Consider the following 14,944-nt stretch of genomic DNA (forward strand, 5'->3'; position numbering starts at 1 on the left):
GAAGTTAGTCTAGATCAAAGGGATTGAGATTTAAGTTTTAAAAGGAGCTTTTTATAAAAAAAAATCAGTAAAACCCCTTTTAGGAAGACTTACATAGTTGCGCAGCTGACCTTTTCAAATATAGTACTGGAATCCAGAGATAAATGTTTATTATTATATACAAATTAAATTGCCATCCAAAATATATTACACCAAAAGGATATTGGTAGTATGCTTTGAAGTTGGTAACAAAAAAAAGTTTTTTTTTTTCTTCTTGCAATTTGGTAAGGTCTATACATTGTTATTAATTTAGATTGCAAGTTTTCCCTGGATCAGTTCATGGGGCTTTGCCCACACAGACAATATGACGTGGGCACCAGGACCTTACCTACTTCCTTTCCAGTCTTCTCACAAGAGTCCCCCACCCCCTTTATTTTTCTCGTGCCCTCGTGAAAAGGGCAACCACATGTATCAGTGGAGGAATATGTATTGCAAATAACGTTGATCACGAGTAGCAAGGTGTTCCCCTTAAGAGATTCAGCAAGTGGTCTTGTAATGTTTAGTCTTTGACAGTGTCAAGTGATGTAAGGATGTTGAAGTCGTAGTAGCAAAGACTAAGCATCTTTCATATGTTGCTGGCTTTCTAAAATCTGAGCCCATCTATAGTTGTCCTTGATTCACAGCTGTGACATTTTCCTTGTCCTGGGCACTGTCTTTGAGTGCCAGCTATCAGTGTTTCAGTATCAACAGTAAACATCATTGCAGGTACTCAGAGATTGGGAAAAGCAATCGTGTCCAAAAGTTGTCTTCCTTTGATCTAAGTAGAAGGTACATTTTAGCTTTATACATGATTAGGGATTATTTTAGAGATTTATGATAATCCCACTTGTTTGTATATAGAGGATCAGAGCTTAATCCTTGATGCTGGATTTGACTCCTTGCAAAGCCGACAGGGTGTGGACATGAATTACTAAGGCACTGAACATGGCAGAGGAAGGAATGAGCACTGCATTGCCTAATACCCCACAGGGATGGGAAGGGGGAATGCGTGATGTTCCTTTGCTGTGGTCGATGGCTCGTGCTGACTTTGGAATGCCTAAGGGAATGTGACCTGAGGATATTACATAGAGTGCACGTTTAGGAATTCTTGTCACTGACTGAGAGTGTCCAGGAAAGCAAAGACTGTTGGATGACTAAACAAAGCAGACACCTTAATTTAGGAACAACACAAAGAACTTATTAATTACCTTTCTCCAGCACCTCAATTTTTTCCCCCTCTTTTTTTGTTTTGCAATATAAGGCGCTTGCAATGACAGACATTTGCAAAGTCTAAATACTGGATATTGTTAACGGTGTTTTGAAAAAATATCTATTTTCTGCTTCTTTTTAAAGCAGAGGTCATCTGTTATTTAAGTAACTTGGGACTCTGATAAAATGACCTTTGTAAGAAAGTACTTGACCGTTTCCAATAATTGTGCAAGCTTATTTTATTGTTGCCGCTGTTTGTAACCAAAGTAACCGAATATCCATCTTCTTTGGAAATTCAGTATTTGAACCAATATTTGTTGCCTATTCAGCATGGTAATATTTATTATAGGATTAGGTTGTGAGTTTTGTTATAGAGAAATGGAAATGTTTAAACTTAGGTTAAATATTTCTCTCTACATTTTGTCAAAGGTTTTGTGATCAATGGTTATTTTGGACCAAGTTAACAAAAAACCTGTGGATTTTTCTTCTCTAGTGATAGCTAAGGCTAAAGATGCTTTCAATGACTGCTACAAGTTTTATCTAGCCCCAGTTTCAGCATTCTGAGTCTTTTGGGAATGCCAAAATAGAGTAACATACATCATGGCACACTTGCTGGTGAGTATGGAGCTGAAGCATTTATCTTTCCAGAAGGCAGACTCCCTCCCCCAGGTCCATTCTGGCTGACAGTCCCCAAAATTCTATCACTCAAGGTTGTTAACAGTCAACTAGAATTTGCCAGCATTGGGGTTTGCGATGAATGTGCCAAAGGTGCCTTGTTTTTGAGGACCCTGATCATGAGCATACCAGTCATCCTGGTAACTTTTCTTTCAATGCTTTTGAAGTAGCTCTTTAGTGACGTGCTGCCTTTGAATGTGTTAAGATAGCCTTTTACCTTCCATGACCTAATCCTAGTTTCTAATGTATCCCATTTACAAATACACTCTTTCAGCCAGGCCTACGTTTTGAGCCTACAACACTGCTATGTTGAGATATTTTAAAGGGCCTTTAAGAGACCTAAGTATTCTAGCATATTTCTCACATTCATAAATTGTGATATAAATACTCCTTTCCCATTGTTATTACCTTTATTTCTTGCCTTTTTGCAGCCATCTCACAGAATTTTATTTCATATAAACAAATTCTGAAGCCAGACATAGCATGACCTTCATAATCTTGAACTGTTTAGAACTTCCGAGTAACTAAAATGAGTATGTTATCAACAGATAAAACAACTTGTACGTTTGTGAAATACCTAACCCTAACCCTAATGTCTTCTGTCTTAAAGTTTGGGCAGTTTGAGGTTCTTTCCTCACCAAAAGTAATATTACTACACATTACAAAGAAGTATAAATAAATAAAATAGGATTAGAATTTTCATTTACTTTCTTCTGTACAACTTCATTTTGTATCAGAGAGTGTGATGTGGCAGTGTTGCTTAGTCTAAGCCTTTAGTGATGGCGACAGGAGGGTGTTTGTATGCAAATGATATACTTACTTTCCTATTAAAGTCTCACTTTTAGAAAATTAACTTGCAATGTGTCTTTATTTTCTGACATAGGCTAATTTTCCCCATAAATATTAGGTATGTGACTTACAGAAAGTTTAAATTAGTTGTAACCTCTCTTAATACATGCATACCATATTCATTTAGATTCCCTGGGTGTGGCAACAAAATGTAACCGACACTGTTAAAATAATGTTCTAATGACTGTAGAGTCAAGGCTTAGTGGCCTTCATTCTAGGAGTGTATCCTGTGCCAGGAGCTTCTCTTGTGAAAGTAAAATATATTTTGAAATCCAGTGTTGCAAACCAGAAATATTTTGGAAACTCTCCAGAGCCCACGGGTGCAGTGTGCTTTGGTTTTAAATCATTGTGCATCACAAGATTACATTCTTAGATGGTCTACATCTGGTTTTTTTTGTTATGGCTGAAATGATTCCACTTGTTTTTGATATAAAACCGTCACATCCGAGGCTCCTCTCCGCCTCTAAAACATACCACGTCCTTTGTGCGTTCTGTGGGAGAGGTGCTCACCAGGATGCCCACGTGGGCCCTGTCAGAATCTAACCTGTTGGAGTTAGTTTTTACATTTAGACAGTTTTTATTTATTTATTTTTCTAGTAGTAATTTTTAAGTTAGGTTAAGGAAGACTCTGAAATTTCTCTCTATTAGCATTGCATAGTCAGGTTTTTTTTTTTTTTCTTCACAGGAAGATAAAAGACTACCTTTATTTTCTCTGAGATAAATCCCCACCTTTTTTTTCTTTAAAATATATACCCCAGTTTCTGGACCTCATTAAAATTTTTGGTAGTACAAACATTGATGTTAAGTAAATTTCATGGTGGATGACCACAGTGTTTTCTGGGTTGTTAACAACATATATATGGATTCCCAGTTTTTAATCAAATCAAGCAAATGATGTAATGAATAGAAACAGATTTTCTAGATTCGTGTGTTTCCAAGATACTTCATTTTGTCCCCGAAGTCGTATTTGCTGCGACAGAGAGTTCACAGACTGCGGCACTGCCTGCTGACTGTGGGGACAGGCTCCTCTTTTGTTCATTTTCATTGCTTAAAAATATTTCTGTTAATGCCAAGGAAAACCTGACCTTAGAAACAAACAAGACGAAAATTTTAACCCCCCCCCCCAAAAAAAAAGCTTGCATGTTAACTTCTGCAGTGACCTCTGCTGGTCTGAAGACAGGGTGAAAAGCCAGTTACTGACATCCCTGTTATTCTGCAGCAGTTTAGTGTTCAGACGTTAAGAGCAGATAATAGTGCGACGTGTTGCAGTCATACTTAAAATATGGTGATTCTGGTCTCTTGTTTTCTTTCCGACGACCACAGTGGAGGTGGTTCTTAGGACCCATATAAAAGCAGTGGAAAATAGGATTTTGTACACAGATTTTTTTTTTTTTCGGAGACTACATTTCAGTACTACATTTATTCTGTTAATAAAGAATATGTGTAATAGTAACAAATTGAAAAACGTCATTTAGTCAGTGAGTATTTGTCAAGTGTCTGCCATGAACTAGGCCTTCCTAAGGAATAGAAAGATGATAATAATAGTGCCTGTGCCTTTAAGTATAGATGAAGAGAGTAAAAGAGGTATACAGATGACCACGATAAAGAAAAATCAGCTTGTGCCAAGTGTGGTAGGAGAGATCTGAAGGGTAATATAACTTACAGTAGGAAGAGAGAACTTCTGGCTCAGGTAATCAGGGAAGGCTTCAGGGTAGACATGCTCTGTGAAATGTGTTGTCAAGAGTGGATGGGATTGTGGCATCAGGAGATGAGAGCAAAGACTGTTGCAGGTAGAAGGAATAGCATAAGCACAGTGTACAAGCTTGTTTGGAGCAAAGCAAATTTCTGTTTGACAAGGCACTGAGTAGGAAGGAAAGTGCCCAAATAATGGAGGGTCTGGCATATCGGCTGAGGCACGTAAACTTTTCCTGGTAGGTATGGAGGCACATCTATCACTTATGATGATGAATCTGTAAGCTTTATGTTGCTTAGATTCGAGAGGTAGGAAACAGTAGGTAGAGCAACTACTAGGTTGTGGCAATGGTTCAGGGAAAAGTAATTAGTTTAAGAAAGTAGCAGAGGGAAAAGAAAGGACAAGTATATATAACAATGAGTAGGGCTTGGTAATGAATGAACAGGGGTAGACAGTGGTGTAAAACGGGAAGGTGATTTCCTGTCCCAGCTCAGGACGCACGCCACCCAGAGCAGGTGTCCGATAAGTATTTCAGTGAAAATTTTGAGGTTAAGTGACTGAGTGGTAGAAATAGAAAAAAATCAAGAACCTGAAGATGATAAAGATAATTTCTATTTAGATTATTGAGTTTGACCTGCTGGCAGGACATATAGATTGAAATGTCCTTAAACAGAGGAAGCTGCAGAAAGAGAACTTAGGAAAGCAGTCGAATGTAATGATATAGGCAGGAAACATAGAACCAAAAGGACAAAGAACAGAGTCTTGGATATTGTCCAAGACATAGAATAATGAGAATTTAAGAGGCTCTGCCAAGAACATGGACTAGAGAGGTAAGTCAGAAGAGAAGAATATTGCCAGCAGGTTTGGAAACGAAGTAATGTAAAGAAAGTAAGCATGGAGAAGGGACCGTTGAATTTGATTTTTGAAGGAACAGATTTGTTAGATGGTGGATAAGATTATAAGAAGCTAAGGAATGAGAGGGGGTAAGGCATGAGTGTTGTCTGGCAGTGAAAGAAGAGGGAAAGGTAGACTAGTAGCCTGAAGACTAGCAGGACAAGAGAAGGATTTTTTTTTAGGCTGGGGAAATGATAAATACGTTTTTGTAAGTAAATAGAGAAGGAGCTGGCAAAGAGGGTAAAATGAAGATGGCCCTGAGGCAAGAGAGAGAAAGGGAGGTAGGAGGAGAGAGCAAGACAGTAAAGAAACAAGGCATCAGTTTTTCCTTATTCATTGTCCAGCTTTTGCATGCATATAAGGCAATTGAAAATATCATGACTTGGGTCAGGTGCACCTTAGTCCTCAAAGTGACATACTTGCTTTTTAACACTTTAAAGAGATCTTTTACATCAGATTTGCCCAGTGCAATCCATCATTTGATTTCTTGACTGCTGCTTCCATGGGTGTTGATTATGGATCCCAACAAAATGAAATCCTTGACGACTTCAGTATATTCTCCGTTTATCATGATGTTGCTTATCAGTCCAGTTGTGAGGATTTTTGTTTTCTTTATGTTGAGGTGTAATCCATACTGAAGGCTGTGGTCTTTGACCTTCATCTGTAAGTGCTTTGAGTCCTCTTCACTTTCAGCAAGTGAGGTTGTGTCATCTGCGTATGGCAGATTGTTAATGAGCCTTTCTACAATCCTGATGTCCTGTTCTTCTTCATATAGTCCAGCTTCTCAGATTATTTGCTCAACATACAGATTCAATGAGTAGGTATGGTGAAAGGATATACCCTGATGCACACCTTTCCTAACTTTAAACCAAGTAGTATCCCCTTGTTCTGTTCAAACAATTGTCTCTTGATCTACATATAGATGACTTCCGTATTGGGTGTTAATTTAGGGAAGAGAGAGGGACTTTGTGAAAGATAAGGAATGAGCTCCAGAAAAAGTTTGAGGTGGAGATGATAGAATTTAAAGGAACTCAGGCCAGATAGTTTCATTCTTTTTCATAAAGTAGGCAGTACTGTTTGCTGAGAGGGTTAAGGTGGCGAGCATGGGAAAGATGCTGAGCAATCCCTGTGGGGATTTCCAGTGTAGTCTGTGATAGAAAAGTCTGTGATAGAGTAGAAGAATCTTGACAACATGGAGAGACCTCCTCAGGTGTGTATGCATTTGCTTGAGGCCTGTGCTTCCCTGTCTCATGACTTTCTTCAGTAGCATTTCCGAATCTGGGAGCAAAAAAATAAAAACCACACAATCATACCAACCAACCAATGAACAGCGGGAGGGAAGAGCAAGCTTAGGGGAAACCTAAGGCAGACACAGTGAGACGCTATCCAATAAAAACCAAACCCGTTGCCATCAAGTTGATTCCAGCTCATAGCAACCCTACTGCCCAGAGCAGAACTGCCCCATAGGGTTTCCAAGGAGTGCCTGCTGGACTCGAACTGCTGATCTTGGGTTAGCAGCCAAGTTCTTAACCACTATGCCAGCATTGGAATGCTAGTGAGGTGAATAAATGCTGACTGTGAAATCTGCGTTAAGTACAAAGCAAGTAAAAGTAGGAAAGGAGGTGGACTGTAAGATAAAGACCGTGATGAGGATGAAGAGCAGAATCCTTAGATATCAGGCTGTGGTAGATAAGGAAGGTCATAAAATGTTGATTTATAAGAACTGCGGATTTTGGAGGTAGAGTTTTCAATAGGAAATGGAATAAGAAAGAAACCTTAAGAAATGTAAGTTGGCAGGTGAGGGGAATATATAAGATGGAAGCACATATTTCCAATTTATGGAAAGAGATTTCTATATCCCATAATTATTTTAATGTTGTCTTTGCTCCAAATTCTAACTCAACATTGACTGTATAGTCTTATCTTAAGAAATTCAAATTTGAATAGTGAAAGTAGAATTTATCTATTTGCAGTCATATCCAAATTCATAAAAACTGAATACAGAGCCAGGAGGGACCTGTGAGATCATCTCGTCTAATGTGTGGATTTTGTAGCCAGGAGACTGCAGCCCCTGGCTTAAGTGATTAGTTCAAGGTTACACAGCGAGTGAGTGGCAGAGCTGAGACTGGACTTGAGGTCTCCACGGATCCCCAGTCCTGGGCCATCACTCGAGCAGCATAATGTTCCGGGCCGAGGCCTTCGGTGTGTACTCTCAGAACTTTAACATGCTGTATGGGATGTTATCTGCAGAACTGGCCTATGATTACTTCTTCTGAACTTTTACTTCCAAATTCATAAACTGTTGACCATACCAAGAGAAGAATCCCGCTAAAGCAGTGCTCCGCCATCTACCTTAGACCACCATTTGTTTAGACAACCTCTGTTTGGGTTTCTTGCAGCAGTAGCTACAATGAAACGGGATTGACTGCTTTAACAAGCTAAACCAAAGCACTGTGAAAATGAACAAAGCATGTTTAAATACCTTCATTTTCATTTTAATTCTTTAGTTCCTTTTTGTCTTGAGGATTTTTAGGAATAATAGCACTTGGCATAGGTATGACATGGAAACAGCGTAAAATAAGATTCATTCCAGGGGTTGAATCATTTCATATATTTACTTGAGTAAATACTTCTTTTCCCTCTCTCCCTCTCCTGTCTCTTCCCCAAGATTGGCTCTCTTCTAGGTACATTTAGGAGGTAAAGAGATGAAGGTACCTTTCCTACCTTCTGGAACTCATCCATGGTCTTTAATACAGTGGTTCTCAGAATGTGAGTCTGAGACAGCAGCGGCAGCATCACCTGGGGACTTGTTAGAAAAGCAGACTCTCAGGGCCACCCCAGACCTACAGAACAGAACCTTCGGGGATGGGGTCTGCAGACTGGTTTAACAAGCCTTCCGGGGGACTCCAATGCAAGTTCAAGTTTGAGGACCACTGGACTAAGGGCTAGAACTTTATACCTTCTTTAATTATATAATATAAAAAAAAAACCAGAAATTTTTTTTTCATACCATAAAATTCACCATTTTAAAGTGTGCAATTCAGTAGTTTTTGGTGTATTCACAAGGTTGTACAACCAGCCTCATTATCTAATTCTAGAACATTTTCATCACTCCAAAAAGAAATCCCATACCCATTAGCAGTCACTCCCAATTCCCTTTTTCTTCATCTCCTGGTATATAACAATTAACTTTTTGTTTCTGTGCATTTGTGTGTTCTGGACATTTTTTATAAATGGAACCATATAATATGTGGTCTTTTGTGACTGGTTTCTTTCATTTAGCATGCTTGCAACATATTCATTTATGCTGTAGCATGTATCAGTACATCATTCCTTTTCATGGCTGAGTAATATTCCATTTTATTGATCCATTCATCTGTTGATGGCCATTTGGGTCATTTCCACTTTTTTAGCTCTTGTGAATAATGGTGCTGTGAGCATTCACATTCAAGAGTTTGTATGAACGTAAGTTTTCAGTTCTCTTGGGTATATACCTAGGAATGGTAATGCTAAGGGTCACGTGGTAGTTCTGTGGTTAACTTTTTAAGGAATTACCAAATTGTTTTCCACAGTAGCTGCACCATTTTACCTTCTCGCCAGCAATGTATTGAAGGTTCCATTTTTTCCACATTTTTGCCAACACTTGCTATTTTCCTTTTTTTTTTTTTAATAGCCATCCTAGTGGGAGTAAGGAGTCCTGGGTAGCACAAATGGCTAAGCACTTGGCTCTTATCCGAAATGTTGGCAGTTCTAATCTACCCAGAGGTGTCTCGGAAGAAAGGCCTGGCAGTCTGCTTCTGAAAAATCAGCCATTGAAAACCCTATGGAGTGCGATTCTCTGAAACACACGGGGTCAACAAGAGTCTGAATCAACTCAGTGGCATCTGGTACTGGCAGTAGCTCACTGTGGTTTTGATTTGCATTTTTCTAATGACTAATGAGGAGCTCTGGCAGCATAGTGGTTAAGCACTCAGCTGCTCACCAAAAAAGTCAGCAGTTCAAACCCACCAGCCTCTCTGCAGGAGAAAGGTCTGACAGCCTGCTTCCATAAAGATTATAGCCTTGGAAACCCCGTGGGGCAGTTCTCCTGTGTCCTGTAGGGCTGCTATGAGTCAAAATTGACTCGGCGGTAGTAGGTTTAATGACTAATGACATGGAGCATCTTTTCATGTGTGTGTTGGCAGTTTGTATATCTTCTTGGGAGAAATATCTATTTAAAAACTTTGCCCATTTTTTAATTGGGTTATTTGCCTTGTTATTGTTCAGTTGTAAGAATATATACGTATATATTCTGGAGCCCTGGCAGCACAGTGGTTAAAGAGATCAGCTGCTAACCAAAAGGTTGGCAGTTTGAATCTACCAGTCACTCCTTGGAAACCCTATGGGGCAGTTCTTCTCTGTCCTATGGAGTTGCTATGAGTCGGTATTGACTCGACACCAACAGGTCGGGTCTGGTATATATTCTGGATATTAGACCCTTAGGTATAAGATTTGGAAATATTTTCTTTCATTGAGTTGACTTCTCACTTTCTTGATAATGTCCTTTGATGTAAAAAAGTTCAGTTTGTCTATTTTTTTCTTTGATTACTTGTGCTTTTGTTACCTTATTTTTTCAAAGTACCATCTTCCTGTAATTAATCAATTCAGCCTGCTAAAAGAGTTGTTTATACATTTTTATTATGGAAGCCATGAGGAATTAGATTTCATCATTTCAGTAAATTATTGCTTATTTGCTAAGGGATGTCATTTGTAAATTCAAAGCGTTTGTTTGCAGGTATTTACAAGGTTTTTATATTGTGGTTGTGGAATTTAAATATTAACATCATCAGGGCCATAAATTCATAAAAAGCAGTGTTAAATAAATTTAACAAACTGCTCTTTTTGTTTAGGGAAATTGAAAATAAAACATGTATAACAGCTTTGAATAATATTTTCCTCTTTAAAAAAGATGGCTCTGTCTCTTTTAAAAACTATGAACTTTCTGCCCTAAAAGCAGGGTCTCAAGAGGCATTTGTAAAAGAACACGAGAATCCCCGGAACTTGGAAATAAACACGGACTGGTGTTTATTTGTGTTAGTTTAAAAGTAGCAGCCCTATGTGTCAGAAAACTGGATCTCTAACACTGAAGTTAGTCTAAGCAAGCAAATAATATCAGCTAACACGGCTTTAATCTACTAAGTAACTTTAAATCCAAAAGATCAAAGGAAGTTATAACTAAAAACAGTCCTTCATGCAATTTCCCTGTAGAAGCAGGAAAAGACTAGAAATTACATGTCACCTTCATATCCTGGCTTGCTGACCTTGTGCTCAGATCAAGCCTCTCTGTATGCCAGCTGTTACCATTATTAAGACCTTGCCCCTAGGGGTTAAGTAGGAGAAAAACTCTCCTGTCCTATAGGAGAGCAAACAGCGAAAGTTCCAGCCCCTAACATGCCTAATTCAAAGCAATCTGCATGTGCTTGTCATTCAGTCGGCTCGCTCGCTGCTCTGTGCAGCGGTTCCTGCCAACTTGTTGCTTTCTGTTGTGCTGTGTTGCCGCAGCAGCTTACAGTTCTTGCTACTGCAACCATTTACGGATCCAGCCAAGCCAGGGAAGTTTCCTCTTCCAGCAGAAAGGTAACACATTCACTCTTGCTTTCGTAGGTGCGAACTGGTTATTCTGGTAGAATGATTTAGGAATTGTGCTTCTTGGGCTTCTAGGGTGATGTTTAAAATCCCAGCTTTATCATTTTTTCAGTACAAACTTAGAATGACATTTTAATTTATTAAAATCTCAAGAATTTTATTTGAATTATAGTCTAGCATGGTAAAAGTAAGGTAAGCTAATTCTTAAGTTTATTAAAATATGCTTTATTTAGAAGGAAACAAGATTTAAAGTACCCTAGTTTGTTGTACTTTAAACCTGGTAGTTTGTCGTCTCATACTTTGAGATTCTTGTCTGACCACTGTCCAAATCAGAGAAGTTTGAAAGTATGTGGTTCTGTCATTACTAGTTGGTAGAGAAATGATGTAGAGTCGTAGGAATCACTTTTGTGAACTAAATATTACAAGAAAAATAGTAAATTATAAGCATTTCCCGACCTGTAAAGATAGAAGTTTGGTGAAGATACCCACTTGGGAAATAAGCTTCAACAGCGAGTTTAATTCTTATCAAAGCTCTTTGCAAATACTCAGCCTGGTACATACCCTCAAGCTGTGTTTGAGTTGATAAAAATTTTATGCACCGTAAAAGTGATAAAATATTTTATGCATTTGAAGTGTAGCAGTGGTCCTATATTATGGTTGGGTTTACTACTTAAAGTAGAAGTCAGAATATATTTGCCAGGTTTACTTTTGCTTAAAAAGAGAGTGGATAATTTATACGCAACCAGTAGAAAAATGAAGACTAGTTTAATTTGTGGAATATTTTTATGCCTGGTAGTAAAATGTGAATTTTTAAAAAATTAAACATATCAAAACTTAGTAAAAACTGAAATATTTCATGAAAATCATTGACCATAAATGCAAGAAATACAAATCACATTTTACAATTTACTGAAAATTGAACAAGCAGGTAAACCTATTGAAATAAAAAGAATAAAATATGCCCTTTTTACCACAGAGGGTTATTTTAGATCACGGTGTTTATAGCTGAGAAAACTCTAGTTCGCTTTAATGGCTGGGATGTCACTAAACTATGTAAATAAGCGCTAAGCTAATGAGTGTCTCACTTTTAGGTGGTAGGTTTACTACTTTCCATGGTTTTAATATCTGCTGGTGCATTTCTGCTTTTTAAAATGTTAAAATAGCCTTTTTGCATCATTTAATTTATTTTTTTAGTCTTGCAATGGACTATCTTAGAATGCTTTCATTGCCAAAATCTTGCCTGTTAGGATATTTTATTGGATTCTACTCTTTGGTATGTAACTGTTGGTTTTAGGACACAAAAGTAAGGCAGGGTCTTTTTTATGTTTCTTCTGTGCTTGATGTAGCTTACATTTTAGACCTGAATTTCAGAATTGGGAGCCCGAACTATTTACATTGATTATGGAAAAAAAAAAAAAAAAAGTGTAACAAGTAAGTATCTGAAATGATTGCCCTACAAATCATTTAGAAAATGTGTGCTAATCTTGCCTCGCTGTGGGAAATGATATGTAGTATAAAATTCATTCATCCAGTTCTGTAATCTAATCCCAATTGTCTTCATAGTTTATATTGAACCAAGCAACGTTTTTTGGCAACTGTTGGGAAATTTGCTGTTCACCACTTCTTTACCTTCCCTTCTAATTGCTTTGAGTCCTGGGACTGCATTGGGTCCCACTGAGAGCCCTTTCACTGTATGGCTCTTATAACTCAGCGTGGATGATGGACAGGCTTAACATACAGACTGTGCTGACATTTCCTATTTTTAAAACAAAAATTGCTCTTCTATTCCTGGTCACATCCTAACACAGGAAACAAAACGGAAGTGTTTAAGATCAAGACAAATCAACTGGTTAGCCTGTCAGTCTTTTGGGACAATATAAAACGAAGCAACTAAAGTAAATTAGAGGGGGTGACTTGGGGAAGAGGATGCTCCTTTGTTCTGTCCATCTGAGTTCCTATTCTTTTCTCATTTTAATCACTGTTAAACCAGCCCACATATTTAGATTCCCAGAAAACTATTCAAAGGAACACCAAACCAACCAAACCAAACCCATTGCCATCGAGTCGATTGGACTCCCAGCAGCCCTATAGGACAGAGTAGAACTGCCCATGGGGTTTCCAAGGCTATAATTTTTACTGAAGCAGAGTGCCGCACCTTTCTTCTGTGGATCGACTGGTGGGTTCAAACTGCCAACGTTTTGGTTATCAGCTGAGCGCTCTAACCACTGTGCCATCAGGGCTCCTTCCACAGAGAACATAGTAGGTGCTTATTATATGCTTGCTGAATAAGGGCATTTACCCATTTAACTGAAAAAACATGATTCAATTACCTTTGTTAGCAAACAACAATCCCACATCAACAGTAAAATTTCAGTTCATCTAATATATATCAAGAAAACAAATAGCACAGTTCACAAGCATTTATAGTGATAATTTAAGTTAGACAAAGACAGAGATTTACGGCATTTTTACCCAGGCTCTTAAGTTAATTTACAATTCAAGTAAGAAGAAAGTCTTTATATTTATTAACAGTTAATTTACAATTCAACTAAGAAAAAAGTCGTTATAAATGTAATGTTTTTCTAAGCTTAAAACAGAGTCCTTTAAATAAAAGGATGTCTTTTGTCGTGTTGATCGTGTTTCATACAAATACTTTGAGACCTATTTCCCAAGTTCCTCAATAGACTAGAGGAAGAGATACCCTTGAGACACTATTCGCTGAGCTCTGCAGGAAGGAACCCATTTGGGGAGCTGCTCCAGGAAGTTTGATTTGCTGCTTCTCAAACTTCACCAAGCAGCAGGGAGTGGGGCCTGGTATCAAATACTTAGCATTTGCGGGAAAAGCTTAGATAATTCTAAGTGTGGTATTAAAAAACAACATACTACCATTTAAATCAAACAACTTTTAAGTGCTTTATGGTGATTGATCTCAGTTTTGGGCTTTATAGAAGACATTTCAGAAATTTTCTCACATTCTTTTTATTGCCTTAAAAATGTGGGAGTAGACTTTTCTTAGTTTGATTTATCCTCGGTGATTTTTTTTTCCCCCTTTGAGCTGCTGATTCTTGAGCTCTTGAGATGTGTGCAGTATGAAACGCCATGCTGCCTTTGGGCATGCTTGTGATCTGTTCAGCACTAATGTTAGTTAAGCTCAGTAATCTGATACGTTTCTAGTGGGGAAGAGCTGTAAGTGATACAGATAGATTGCTCAACTGTAGAGTTGCCCATTTTGCAATTTTAGTTGAGGCAAAATAGTTTCAGATGAAATCTTAATGGCTTAGAGATAAACCTATCACATCTTGAGAGTCCTGTTTATTCCCAGAGCATCTGGGAATTTCTATTTGGCAGAGATGTGAGGAGAAGTGAGAAGGGGTATGCGAGCAAGCCTGACCCCACAGTTACCAAGTGTAAGACGCTTAAAATGCAATCAGAAATCTGTCGTCCCCCACCCCACCGCCACCCCCCAACCAACAAAATTTTAGGGTAAAGGGGCTTGGGACTTCCTTTTGGAGGTCGGGCAGAGGATGGGGATATACTTTTTCATGTGGATTAAGTAAGCTTAATCCTCAAATTAGCCATTTCCTAAACTTTCTTCACAAGATCCATACATAATTGAGGCGGCTATGTGACAGCTTCCTCCACATTTCCACCGCGTTGGTCCCATGAAGTCTGCACTGTTGGCTCTCTTCAACTAATCTCTTACTAAGGCTTCCTACTCACTGCATGCTTTCCCCCACCCTTCCAACTTTAACGTGGGCGTGGGGAGAGGTGGTGAATATTGTGTGAAGACAGAATTTTTGTGTATGAATTTGGAAGTCTGTGAAAACCGCTTTAATAATTGCAATACAATGATTAAAAAAAGGAAAAGAAAACCAAACCCACTGCTGTTGGGTCAATTCTGATTCATAGCCACCCTGTAGGACAGAGTAGAACTGCCCCATAGGGTTTCCAAGGCTGTAATCTTTACGGAAGCAGACCGCC

General features: G+C 38.4%; 2 protein-coding genes across 14 annotated transcripts in view; one reads left to right on the plus strand and one right to left on the minus strand.

Moving 5' to 3' along the window:
• Positions 1–14,944, minus strand: part of TLR5 (toll like receptor 5) — a 566,717-nt gene that overhangs the window by 336,304 nt on the left and 215,469 nt on the right. The window lies entirely within an intron of this gene.
• The window catches only part of DISP1 (dispatched RND transporter family member 1), a 211,117-nt gene that overhangs the window by 121,972 nt on the left and 74,201 nt on the right, over positions 1–14,944 (plus strand). Inside the window, exon 1 of one of the 13 annotated variants that reach the window (XM_049868011.1) lies at positions 10,186–10,954. The exons of the other annotated variants lie outside the window; for them this stretch is intronic. The gene's annotated coding sequence lies outside the window, so the exon portion shown is untranslated. Of the gene's footprint in view, positions 1–10,185; positions 10,955–14,944 lie in introns of those variants that run through there. 13 annotated transcript variants of the gene reach the window in all.

Source organism: Elephas maximus, chromosome 24, assembly GCF_024166365.1.
Source record: "Elephas maximus indicus isolate mEleMax1 chromosome 24, mEleMax1 primary haplotype, whole genome shotgun sequence".
Classification (NCBI taxonomy): Eukaryota; Metazoa; Chordata; class Mammalia; order Proboscidea; family Elephantidae; genus Elephas; species Elephas maximus.